Here is a 12,436-nt window from a genome sequence, read left to right as displayed (position 1 = left end):
TCATATCTTATCCTTTTCTCCTTAGGCCTGTCAACAAACAAATGCAACCTCTATACCAATCCTTTCTAGAATTCATAGTAATTAGCCAAGGCCTCCCCAAAATGACGGGGTATGCCCGAACCCCTATTGGCATGACATGCATATCAATGACCAAGAACATTTAATTCCATTCCCTAAACCACACCAAGACATGTCACCTTTGAACTATTGGCCATCTTTACACTGAAGATAGACTTGCCTATCACTCCCAATCCACGATCATGCACAATTTCTTTAGTCATGACACATACCTGGGCTCCACCGTCTATATAAACTTTACTCACCTTCCTATCATGAACCCAAACATCAACAATAGGAAAAATGTTAGAAACCCTACTCAATTGAACCACACTAGACTATGGCACCTTAAACTTACCTTGTCTAGCCTTTGCAAGCTTGTGCCATTATCTTCTTATACTGGAGTCCAATTGTAAAAGCTGAACATATGTGATATCAGCCTTTTTGTGCTTCACATCAGCCAAGAGAATATAAGGGGACTCTCCCTCACCCAACTAGAAATCATCGATGCCAATCTTTCTTCTTCTAGCTCTAGCCTTTCCCTACTTGCTAGATTTTGGTTACTCCATGGTTGACTTACTCTTCTCTGTCTTCTTTTTGGTTCTTGTTTCTTTACTTGTATCTTTATATTCGGACCTCTACATCCTTTTCATCTTATTGCCCAACACATCATCCTCATCTTCTTCTTCCTCAATGGCTTCAAGTACATTCACATTACCCAAAGGACCTTGAGGTTGTGCTTATCCTTGCATTGGCCACCTGATTCTAATTACCTACATCTATTGCCAACATCCCTATTACCTTCTAGCCTTTGAATGATAGGATACACACCTCTCGACTCTCCTAAATTGAGGACATTGAGGAGCTATATGGGCCCTCTCTTCATAGATGTAGCATTGGAAGTGCTCCATTCGATTCCTTGGTGGCCTTTCTCCTTGTGGTATTCTCACTTGGTTTCGAATGATCTTCATAGCAAGATCAAGATTTCCAATTTGCTCAGTCAATCTTTGAATCTCTTGATGCAGACCATCTTGTCCTCTATTTGGGTCCACAATCCTTGGAGCCTCTACACGAAAGCTCCCTTTCTACATGCATGTCTAGAGGAAAATGTTCCACTATGTGCCCACATGTTCCATGGTCGTATTTAACCTTCATGTATGTTTCTATTTCCTTTTGAACTAGCTCTTATTTTCTCACCGTCTTCTTCCACTGCTCCTTTTGAACTAGCTCTTATTTTCTCACCGTCTTCTTCCACTACTCCGTGGACAACCTGACTACCTCTGCATAAGTTTCAGGATCCTTAAGCTCCACCTTTTCCTTAATAACTCCATCTTACAGTCCTATAAATCTATCTTTATAACAAAAGGGCTCATGAATTGGCAGAGCAAGTTTTTACCGAAGATGTGCATGCAATGGTGATCTAGAACCTGACTACCTCTGCATAAGTTTCAAGATCCTTAAGCTCCACCTTTTCCTTAATAACTCCATCTTACAGTCCTATAAATCTATCTTTATAACAAAAGGGCTCATGAATTGGTAGAGCAAGTTTTTACCGAAGATGTGCATGCAATGGTGATCTAGAAGCCTTTACATCAAGGAAGAGAGTCTCTTTATGACGAAGAGAATGTTCTTCTTTTACATGTTTTGCAAGAAAAAGTTTGGATTCTTAAAAGAAGAAAGAAATTGTCAAGAAAGCCATGAGGTATGTGTTAATTGGTAATCATCTTTATCACAAAGAAATTGATGGTATTATGAGGAGAGTTTTATGTCAAGATAAGATCTAGGATTGCTTAAAAGCTTGCCATGAAGAGCGATGTCAAGGTCATTATGGAACTAACATCACAAAGAGGAAAATCTTGACATCCAAGCTTATGTAGCCTAGCATGAACAAGGACACTAATCATTGGTGCATGACTTGTCACATGAGTGCTAGACCTTTCAAAAAAGAATGCTAGTTCTAGCGCCTATGCACCATGTTTTGAGCTATGGAGGTTTTGAGAAGTGTGGAGTATAGATGTTATTGGACCTCTTCAAGGGACTCAAAACAAGAAGCATTACATTGTCAACAACTAGCTGGCCAGAAGCCAGAGTGACAAGCATTGCCATAGCACAACAGGTGCACAAATTTATTTATAAGATGATTTGTTGTCGTTTTGGTGCTCCTTTGGAGGTTGTTATTAGTGATCGAGGAAGAGAGTTTAGGGCGGATGTAGTAAAATATCTTGCCAAGAAATTAGATATAAAACATAGGTTTACTACTCCCTATTACGCCTAGTGCAATGGACTTGTGGAAAGTTTTAATGGTGTCCTATAGAAATTATTGTTCGAATTCATGGAGGACTATCCAAATGATTGGGACATATATTTGGGCAGGTCTTTTTGGGACACATATTTGGGCAGGTCTTTTTGGGCATACAAGGTGTCAGAGAAGAATGCCACATGATTTACTCCTTATCACACTAGTTTATGGTGGTGAAGGGTGTGTATTGCTAGTGAAGATTGTGCTTCCTTCACTTGATTTTCTTTTGCAGCACAATGTGACACAAGAAGAACAAGTGAAAATGAGGTGGGCCAGTTTAGAGAGAGGAAGCCATAAAATGGTATGAGGAGACAAGCCAGCAGAGAATTAGGGCATTCAATGAGAAGATGGACAATAAAGACTTAAAGAAGGGTATGCTTGTGTTAAGATACAACAATGCTCTGGACACCACATTCCAAACTAAGTTCAGGGGGGGTGAAGTCCCTTTCATTGTGCATGAAACTTTTTCTAATGGGAGTTATCAATTGAAGGATCTTGGAGGTCATTCAAGCAGATTCAATGGCTTACGACGATTAAAGCCATACTAAATTAGGGTTATGTAGATCTCACAGGTGGGAAGTCCCTTTCATTGTGCATGAAGCTTTTTCTAATGAGAGTTATTAATTGAAGGATCTTGGAGGTCAGTTACATTAATGTAGAGTCAATGGCTTATGATTAAAGCCATACCACATCAAGGTTATGTAGATCACACAACACAAGGTGAAACACTTGAAAGTGTTTCACAATGGGGTTGGGGAAGTATGTGACAGGTTTTCTGTTCTCTGTACAAATGATACCTCTACAACTCCAGAAAGATAGGAATACACGTGAGATTTTAGAAGTGATCTAGTATAGGCTGAGTTGTGCTTGTTTATTGTTTTGTGTGGTTTAGCTTTATTTGCTTGAGATAGAGATTTGCATTTGTTATATATTGTTGTATATCATTTTCCTATTGTACAAATATAGCATGGTTGTCAGTGTGCTAGTGATGGTTGGAGTCTTTTTGTGTAAGATTGGGAAATGATGACATCATCATATTCTTTCTCTTCTTACTCGTCTTGGGATGCATTTTAACCTAAAGAAGCAAATGATGAAGGGATGTAGGGGTTGAGGATGGCAGTTGGTGTACCAATTGAAGGTGGGTAGAGTGGCAACCTCATTCAAGGAAGGACTTTGACACTTAAAGGGACATGGAATTCTTTTAATGGATGCATATGATGAGTGGAGCATATAGCTTTCAGTGGGTGGAAGGAGAAAGAGCACTTGTAATTAGTTGGCACTTATGATGGAAATCCTTGAGACATCAACTCTAGATGTATTTGATGTATATACTTATCCATCATGTAATGTGATTGTTATGATCTTCAAAGCCAAATTCTCATTGATGCTAGGTAGAAATCAATGTTTGTGTGAACAATTAGTGGATCAATATATAGGTATTTAACCTATAAGGGATAAAGGTTGATTTGAATTTAAGCGTGGGAGCCGATATTCAAAGACAATGGGGGGGGGGGGGGGGGGGGGGGGGGGGGGGTAAAGGCCTTTTTGTTTGGAGAATTATGGTGGCGACTAGCGTTAACCTATGATCCTTTGAGAGTTGTGTATGTGGCAGTTGTTGCAGGCAACCCCCATTAGGAATAGAAGTAGGATGATTGCTTGAGCTGGCAACACAGTCATGGTGAATAATTATTGCTAGAAGAATCAAGAAGCGAGGATAGAAAGACAAGAACAAAAAAGTCAGAATCAAAACTATGTAGAAGCCGGCTTTGAAGCCTATATAGAAGATAGGGGGTCTTCGTGGAAGTGGGTTTGGCTATCTACAAGGAGGTGCTGCTGCTGTAACGGGACTGAAAGGAGATAAAGAGCTCGAGTTTGAGAGTTTTCACCTGGCTAGCTTGAGTCTATGGCGGTTATCATCTTGTCAATCATAGTATTTAAACCTCACTCTTCTATAAACCTTGATTCCGTCATTCTCCTAAGACTAAGTTGAGAGAGGAGTGCGTGAAAGGGGGTGAGAATGCAGCCATGAACACCAACGTGCATCAAGAAGAGAAATCAGAAGCATAGTTTGGCCAAGCATTTGAAAGCCTTGCTCTCCTTTGTTGCAGGTGGCCTACCCAATCTTCTTTGGGCTTCTAGGTGATCTTTAGAAGGCTTATACAAGGAGAATTGAAAGAAGAGGTGGAGCTACTATCTAAGGTTTTCTTGAAGCTTTTCTAAGCTGGTAAATGAGAGCTCAAAAGTCAAAAGAAGGTGAACCTCTCTCAAGGTATTATTGCTATGTATAGTTGTGTGTTGGTTTAAGAGACGAAATACTTCTTTTCTTTTCTGTATTCTACCACTTTGGAGAACCCATCAAACTTGTGAAGAGGAGTATATGCTAACCTTGTCACAATAATGGCAAGTCAACAAGTCTGATCCCAATCTTTGTGTCATTTTGTCATGTGTTATGGAAATTCTGTGATGTTTTGTTTTGTCATCATCAGTTCTTTGTGAGAGAGTTTGTGAGATGTAACATCCCCATTCCACCATCATTATATAACTTTTTATCACTTTGTAAAATCATTTGTGAGTGAGTCAAGGGGAGTGTGAGTTGGTTTTCTTGGAGAGTTGGCATGTGTTGCCCAATGTTTGAGTGAGTTAAAAAATAGTTCTACTTTGATTGTATGGCTTGGGTGGTTTTGAGATTGGTCAGAAGACAACACAAATATCACATACTTCATCTTGTGCTTGGTGTGCTAGTTTTTTTGGAGATAAAGATTACTACCATGATTTTTTCTTTGGTTCTTGAACCACATGTCTGAAATATTATTTGCATTGGATTCACCGTGTAGGTGTTTGGCTCCTTGAGGACTGAATATGAATGATTTGTAATGCTAAATCTCCCCAAATGGATGGGAAACCTTCACCTATCCCCACATCTACCTGAGGAGATCCTACATGCTGCATTTTGTGAACAAGAAGATCTCAATTGATCCGGTTTTAATCACAAAGTGTGGCTCGGTAGACATCGTAACTTGGAAATATATATAATGTAAACTTAAAATTATATAGTTTGCTTTCAGTGTTGTATGAGATGAAATTGAAAACTCTCTTACTTTCTCCCAACATGACAAGGTTTCACTTGTACAATTATCATTGAATGTCAAAGGAAGTTTATTTCAAATTGAGGAGAGAGAGAATTGTGACGGTGTTGATGGTTCTCTAGTTGTGTTCCACTTGTGGTTTATGGTGAATCTTGGCTAGCTATAGAGGCATTTCCATTTGAAGGCCAAGTCTCACAACGCTTAAGTTCTATTCTAGTACATTTTCATGAAGTTTTGGTGGTATTGGGCGAGTTTTCCTCATTCAATATCCACTCTTCTCCATTTGAATTTCCCTCCATTCAAATCTTAAATCTCTCAAGGAAGCCTCTAAGCTTTGAACTAAATCTCCTCTTTCCTCACATACTATTTATAAATGGACAACAAAGAAGAGAGATTTGACTTTCTAGTGCCTTCATGTGGAACCAAAAAGTCATATTTACCTTCATTGTTTTTTTGTACTCAATTCTTTTACTACCACATGAAGTGTTATTGCACAAGAAGGGCATCAAGAAGTGTTGCTACAATCCTCAATGGAGATATGGATATGTTTAGAGGGTTTTAAGTTTTATGTTATTTGAAATGCAAGTGTTTGAAATTAATGATAATGTTTTACTGCATCAATATTTTTGCAAAGAAATGAGTTGATTGCAATTTCAGTATTGTTTATGGTATGTAGAACATTAGAAACAATTCTAAGAACCGATTTCTACATGTGGACCTATATGATGAGTATGCTCCTCTCTATATGAGCACAGAGCCTTCTAAAGGCGACCCTTACGTAATGCAACAGGCTAGGAAATTAGGGAGAAATCACGTAGATATATGGGTGGAAGGATCAATTTATCCACGTGATCCCTGGACCTAACAAGCACTTAAATTTTCACGCCTAACTTCTTTGATCAAATATGTTTGTGAGGGCAATGTTGGCTTGCTTGGTTACACAACAAGGCTTGATAGTTTGGTGCAAAGCATTTGGATATCATCACAAAGGATGTTGATGATGAAGGAAGCTCATATCAAACAGTTAAATGCTCGATTGTCTAACAAGGAGAATGAATGCAATGAATTGGTAGAAGTTATTCATACTCAGCATTTGTAGAACCATGAATTGGAACAAAAAGCAAAGGATCTAGAGGCCAAGAATAACAAATTAGAAGGGGTATTAGGAGAAAACCTTCAAACATGGGCCCACCTCTAATTTGGATGCAAGTGAACGAGTAAGAGAACAAAGGCCACTTACTATATTGTCAAAAATTAGTGGAAACCACAAACGCCGTATACATGCCGAGACTGATAAGCTAAAGAGCCTTAAATAAGATGATGGAGCACTCTCACAAGTCTTGTCAAGATAGATGGTGAAGTCTACACTTTCTCATTCAAAGTCGTGCATGCACGATTGCAAGATGTGAAGAATGCATTTACTATAGCTCAAGGTATGTGTGATAAAGTTGGTTTAAGTAGAGAATCATATGCAATGGTCTACAAACAAATGGATGCAAGTTTTAAGTCCATGTTGCAAAACAAAAGGGAAACTCTGCTACCATCGTGACCTTTTATTGTCAGAGAAACGAGGTAACAATTGAATAACAATGGCCTTGAATTCATTGGTGAGACTAAACACATAGTTCACTCATATATATTTAAACATTGTGCCAAAGAAGTGACCTTCAATCTAAATCCAAGCAACAATTATGTCTTGGATGTGTGAAAATTGCAAGCTGCGATGGTGGTGAAGTTCTATGATCTTTTTGTTCAAGAATGTGGTGCCACACTAAAATTTGTACTAAAACTTGATGAGAGTGAAATTATGAAGAATCAAAAGATATAAAGAGTACGTTTGACATTGATAATGAATAAGGCATTGGATCCTTCCATAAAGCCAAGTGATCCTTAGTACTTTAGTGTTCAATTTGAAAATAAAATTTGGTTGCTCGTCACAACATTTGAGGTTCCAAAAGAGGACCATGAGATCCTAAAGATGTTTTTCAATCTAATAGAGATTCCTATTGTGGTTCAACATAAAAAAAGTAGGTGAAATTCTACATGTGGATGGTTTTGGAGACTACTCATAGAATGACATTGAGGAAGTCTGGGGCGGCGGGCAACAAGAAGAGCGGCCTCTAAGCACTCCTCAAGGCTCCCGTGTTGCTCAATGGGCTTGCGGCACAACGTAACACAAACATAAGAACCCCAAAACCACACACTCAACAAGAAAGGGGCCCACCTCGTTATGTGTGTGAACTAGGATACCAGATATCTTTCCTTGTAGCCAATCAATACAAGCTAACCATATACATCAATCAAAAGGCACACACACTCTCAACAAACACTCATAACATATGGTATTGTGTGTGGAGGAGACTAGCATAACACAAATAGATGCACACCAAACTTGGATAAGAACTTAGAGAGACAATATAAGCTTGATTTTGTTGTCGGTATACACATGGTCTTAAGGTTACGGGAGCTCTCTCACCATACAACCCTCTTACCATGGAATGAAAGGTAACAAATCAAAAACAGGCCCTCAAGCCGCCAAGCATAAAATCATACTACAAAATACAAGGATTGAATTTACCTTAAATCAAACATCGGACCGCTTTGCTAAATCAACTTTGGAGATGTAGGAGTCCAAGATTTTGTACACAATTGCACCCAAACTACTAATCTTATTTATGCACAAAGAGGCAAGACACAATTATGATAGGGAGTATGGCATCACTCAAGCCCTCACAATGACATAACTAGCTTCAAGCTTCTCTATGCAATCAAAGGTATTAATGTATAGAGAGAGCTCACAAGTTCACTATCTCCTTACACATATCTCCTTACACACTAGAGTTGGAGTGGTGAACAATGTGTGTAATCCCCCTCCTTTTCACAAGGAATTGAGGGGCTCTATTTATAGGTTTGAGAAGCCTCAATTAGGATTAAGCCTAATCAATTTTATTATGAAAAATCATAGATTATGGATTTTTTATTTTGGAATGAGAGTGGGCCTCTTCTTATCCCTTGAGTCACATGGAGGTGGGCTCAAGGTGAGAGAATTATTGAAGATGAGAGGAGAGTGTGATGTAGAGGTTTGGCTTGTAGTAATGCCTACTCAAAAAGTAGTAGAGTGGGTGCTTATTTACATATGTTAGTGGTTAGTAGTTAGTAATCACTATAAAAGGTTAGTAGTACAATGTACAAATGGGTGAGAAGGGCTGAGAGGTTGAGTGAGAAGCCTCTATTTATAGGTTTGAGAAGCCTCAATTAGGATTAAGCCTAATCAATTTTATTATGAAAAATCATAGATTATGGATTTTTTATTTTGGAATGAGAGTGGGCCTCTTCTTATCCCTTGAGTCACATGGAGGTGGGCTCAAGGTGAGAGAATTATTGAAGATGAGAGGAGAGTGTGATGTAGAGGTTTGGCTTGTAGTAATGCCTACTCAAAAAGTAGTAGAGTGGGTGCTTATTTACATATGTTAGTGGTTAGTAGTTAGTAATCACTATAAAAGGTTAGTAGTACAATGTACAAATGGAATGTACAAATGGGTGAGAAGGGCTGAGAGGTTGAGTGAGAGGAGTAAAGATTTGGAAAGATCCTTTGTGTGGTCGAAAGCTCGAAGAAGCATGGATTCACCCATGTGTAGATCTTTAAGTTAACCGCTGCCGGTCTCCTTCTTGCATTCGACGCCACAAAAGTTGATTGAGGTGAAGAACATGGGGGTTTTTGTAGATGGAAATCCCATATTTGCAGAGGTTAATATGATACATTCATGCTGAATTTTTATGTATTTTTTGAGATTGGGAAAATAATTTAGTAATATGGGAGTAGTAGGGAAAGAAATGGAGATGAGGTATGGGTGTAGAGTAGATATGAGAGCAAATGGAGATGGAAGGAGAGGAAAAAGGTGGAGAGAGTGAGAGAGGACATGAAGTTTGAAAGTTTGATGGAGTGAGAAAGGAATGAGTAAGTGTGTAGATGATGAATGTGTAAGGGAGGTGAGAAGAGACTAGGTGCATCTTGCCAAAAAGTGGGCAGACTGGGGTCCGATAAAAAATTCATATCTCACCGCCATTAGCTCCAAAAATTCTCAAAACATTTGAGCATAGTCCTGAGCTCTCGAGCTAGCTTTTGTCTTTTGATGGACCAGTCCAAATTCGAAGTAGAGGCGGGCGCAAAAAATTCAGCAGTATCATGTATTTTCTGAATTTTTAAAATCTGTGTGGGTCCCCATTGGTGGAATTTCTTGATAGCTCCAAGAGTGAGCCCCCCCAATACATCATACCCTGACCTTAGAGACTCAAGTGTATGTGGATACTTGCATGGAGGAGATGTTTTCCATTTTATAAAGATATAATAAGAAAAAAACAAGCTAGTACTTTAACTAGTCAACATATCATGACAATATGGTTATTATGATAGGAAAATAAAATAGACAGAGATCTAATTGTGAATAAAAATACTAAAATAAAATAATTGATATATGAAAAAGTATTTAATGAAAATATATAAAATATTTAATAGTAAAAAATATATACAAAAAATACTAAACTATGGAAGTCAAAAGGGAGGGAGACCCTCATTATTTTAGGGTAGATGAGAGAATAAAAGATGAAATAGTCTAAGGGAAAAAGTGATTTGGGTAGTAGGTTTTCTACACGGTGTGGGTAGAAATGTGAGAGCATAGTTTTTACTTATGCATGGTGAAGTTGAAGCATATGTATAATGATGGTATAAAAGTATTATGAAGAAAATAAATAAATAAATAAATAAAATATACTTAGGTTTTGTAATACACACACCTAATGAAGTATTTACGTATTTGAAAAAATAGAGACCCCCATATTTAGGCCCTTATATGAAATGAAATATTTACACAAAATGGGCCATAATAATTTTATTTATTTTTGATGAGTAGCTAGCAAAAACTTTTTTTTTTAGAATAATACAAAAAATATATAGAAGATATGGGTAAAGTCCCTAATGCACACATGCCTATTTACAGTGAAAAGGTATTTATGACAAAGAGTTTATGTGATTTTCCTTGACCGAGGTAGCTCCCTGTGGCAATGTGGATAGTCGAAAAAACGGCTATCATTTAGCTCTCCTCCTAGATGATGGTATATTCATTTACCATCATAAAGTAGGCATCTAAAGCAAGTAGTGTAATGTGGTTCTCTTGTCCATCTTTCTTATGTTCCGTGTGTTTTGCACCACAGGCATCACTTAAACCACAGAACTTACATGCCCTTTTATCACCTTTTTGTGGTTGCTTTTGTAAGTCTGTCGGTAGAATGCGACTCAAGTATGACTTGAGTTTGTAGCCATTAACCTTCTTAGAATGTTCTTTGCCATCCAAATCCATGAGCTGATAATAGCTAGAGTTGAAAACCTTCTTGACAATGTATGGTCCCTGCCATCTAGTTTCAAACTTGGCATCAAACCGGTTATCAAGTCGATTGTCATACTTTAGCACAAGATCTCCTTCTTTGATGCCCTTGTCTTTCAAAGTTGCATTGAACTTCTCCGCTGCTTGCATGGCTTTTCTTCTATAACACTCGTATGCAGCTTCTCTTTTCCACTCTAGCTCAACTAAAGTGAGAAGTCGATCCACCCATGCATCTTGATCTCCTAGTCCACCTTTTCCATGTAGCCGCATTGTTGGAATGTTGAGCTCAATAGGCTGCAATGCTTCTTGACCATAAACCAAGTGAAAGGGCGTAAACCCCGTTGCTTCTCGGTAGGTAGTTCGGTATGCCCATAGTGCTCCATCAAGGAACTCGTCCCAAAGCTTCGTCTTGTTCTCCACCATCTTCCTTATGATTCCTTCAATGACACCATTAGCCTTCTCTACTAACCCATTTGATTGGGGATAGTAGGGTGTGTTATGACGATTTGAAATATGAAGCTCTTCACAAACTTTGGTGAGCAAACCTTTTCTAAAACCTGGACCATTGTCAAAAACAATCTCCAAGGGTGTGCCAAATCTGCAACATATATGAGTGTAAACAAATTTGCTTACAGTCTTTCCATTCACCCTTGCCACACTTTGAGCCTCCACCCACCTAGTCATGTAGTCTATGGCCACTAAGATGTACAATTTTCCATTTTTAGTTCTAGGTAGTGGACCCATAGCATCAATGCCCCATTTTTCAAATGGACCACTTGCAATGACTAATTGGCATTGGCGAGGACCATGTAGCAACCTCTTATTACCATTGACTTGGCAGTTATGACAGCTCCTACACCAATGTTGGACATCCACATGTAAGCTTGGCCAAACGTACCCACCAAGCAAAATCTTTTTCACAGTTAGTTCTTGAGCAAAATGGCCACCACATGCTTCTTCATGCAAACCTTCTAAAATGGCTGGAATCTCCTTGGTTGTTGGTACTCTTCTGCACACTTGATCTTTTCCTCTTTGGTAGAGGGCACCTTCTAAAAACAAGAAAGAACCTGCCCTCTTCATGAGCCTCCTCTTTTGTGTCCTAGTGAAGTCTTATGGGAATTCACCTTCCAAGATGTAGCTCACTATGGGAGCCAGTGTCTCCATTCCTTGGTACCGTGATTGCTTAATAGCCGCTGCAGCCAAGACTACTTGCATTTCCTTCTTAACACATGCAACAGCTTGTTGTACAAGTAGATCAGCATCCTCATTTTGTTTCCTAGGAATATGATACTGGAGAGACGGAAAACTCTCTCACTTGTAGCAAGAGTAGTATGATCCACATGTAGCTCAATCTAATGGGATTTGCATCCCTTTCGGAGCTAGGGATTCAACCCGTACCGGTGCATAAAAGCTTATCTATTTGATGGAGAGAATGCTAAGAATACTACCACCATTGACATAGACTTAACACACACACAAGCTCAATCTTGCTATTGCTCACTCACTCATCATCCCACTCATCTATGCATCCAAACAAGAAGAAAGCTTAGCTATTGCATACACAAGATCAAAGCATTCTTCACTCTCAAAGGTTCGAGTCTGGAAAGATTCTC

This window comes from Cibotium barometz, chromosome 40 (genome assembly GCF_041138505.1).
Source record: "Cibotium barometz isolate CiBa-2024 chromosome 40, ASM4113850v1, whole genome shotgun sequence".
NCBI lineage: Eukaryota > Viridiplantae > Streptophyta > Polypodiopsida > Cyatheales > Cibotiaceae > Cibotium > Cibotium barometz.
The sequence above is the reverse complement of the archived record's forward strand: the minus strand, read 5'-3'. Positions refer to the sequence as shown.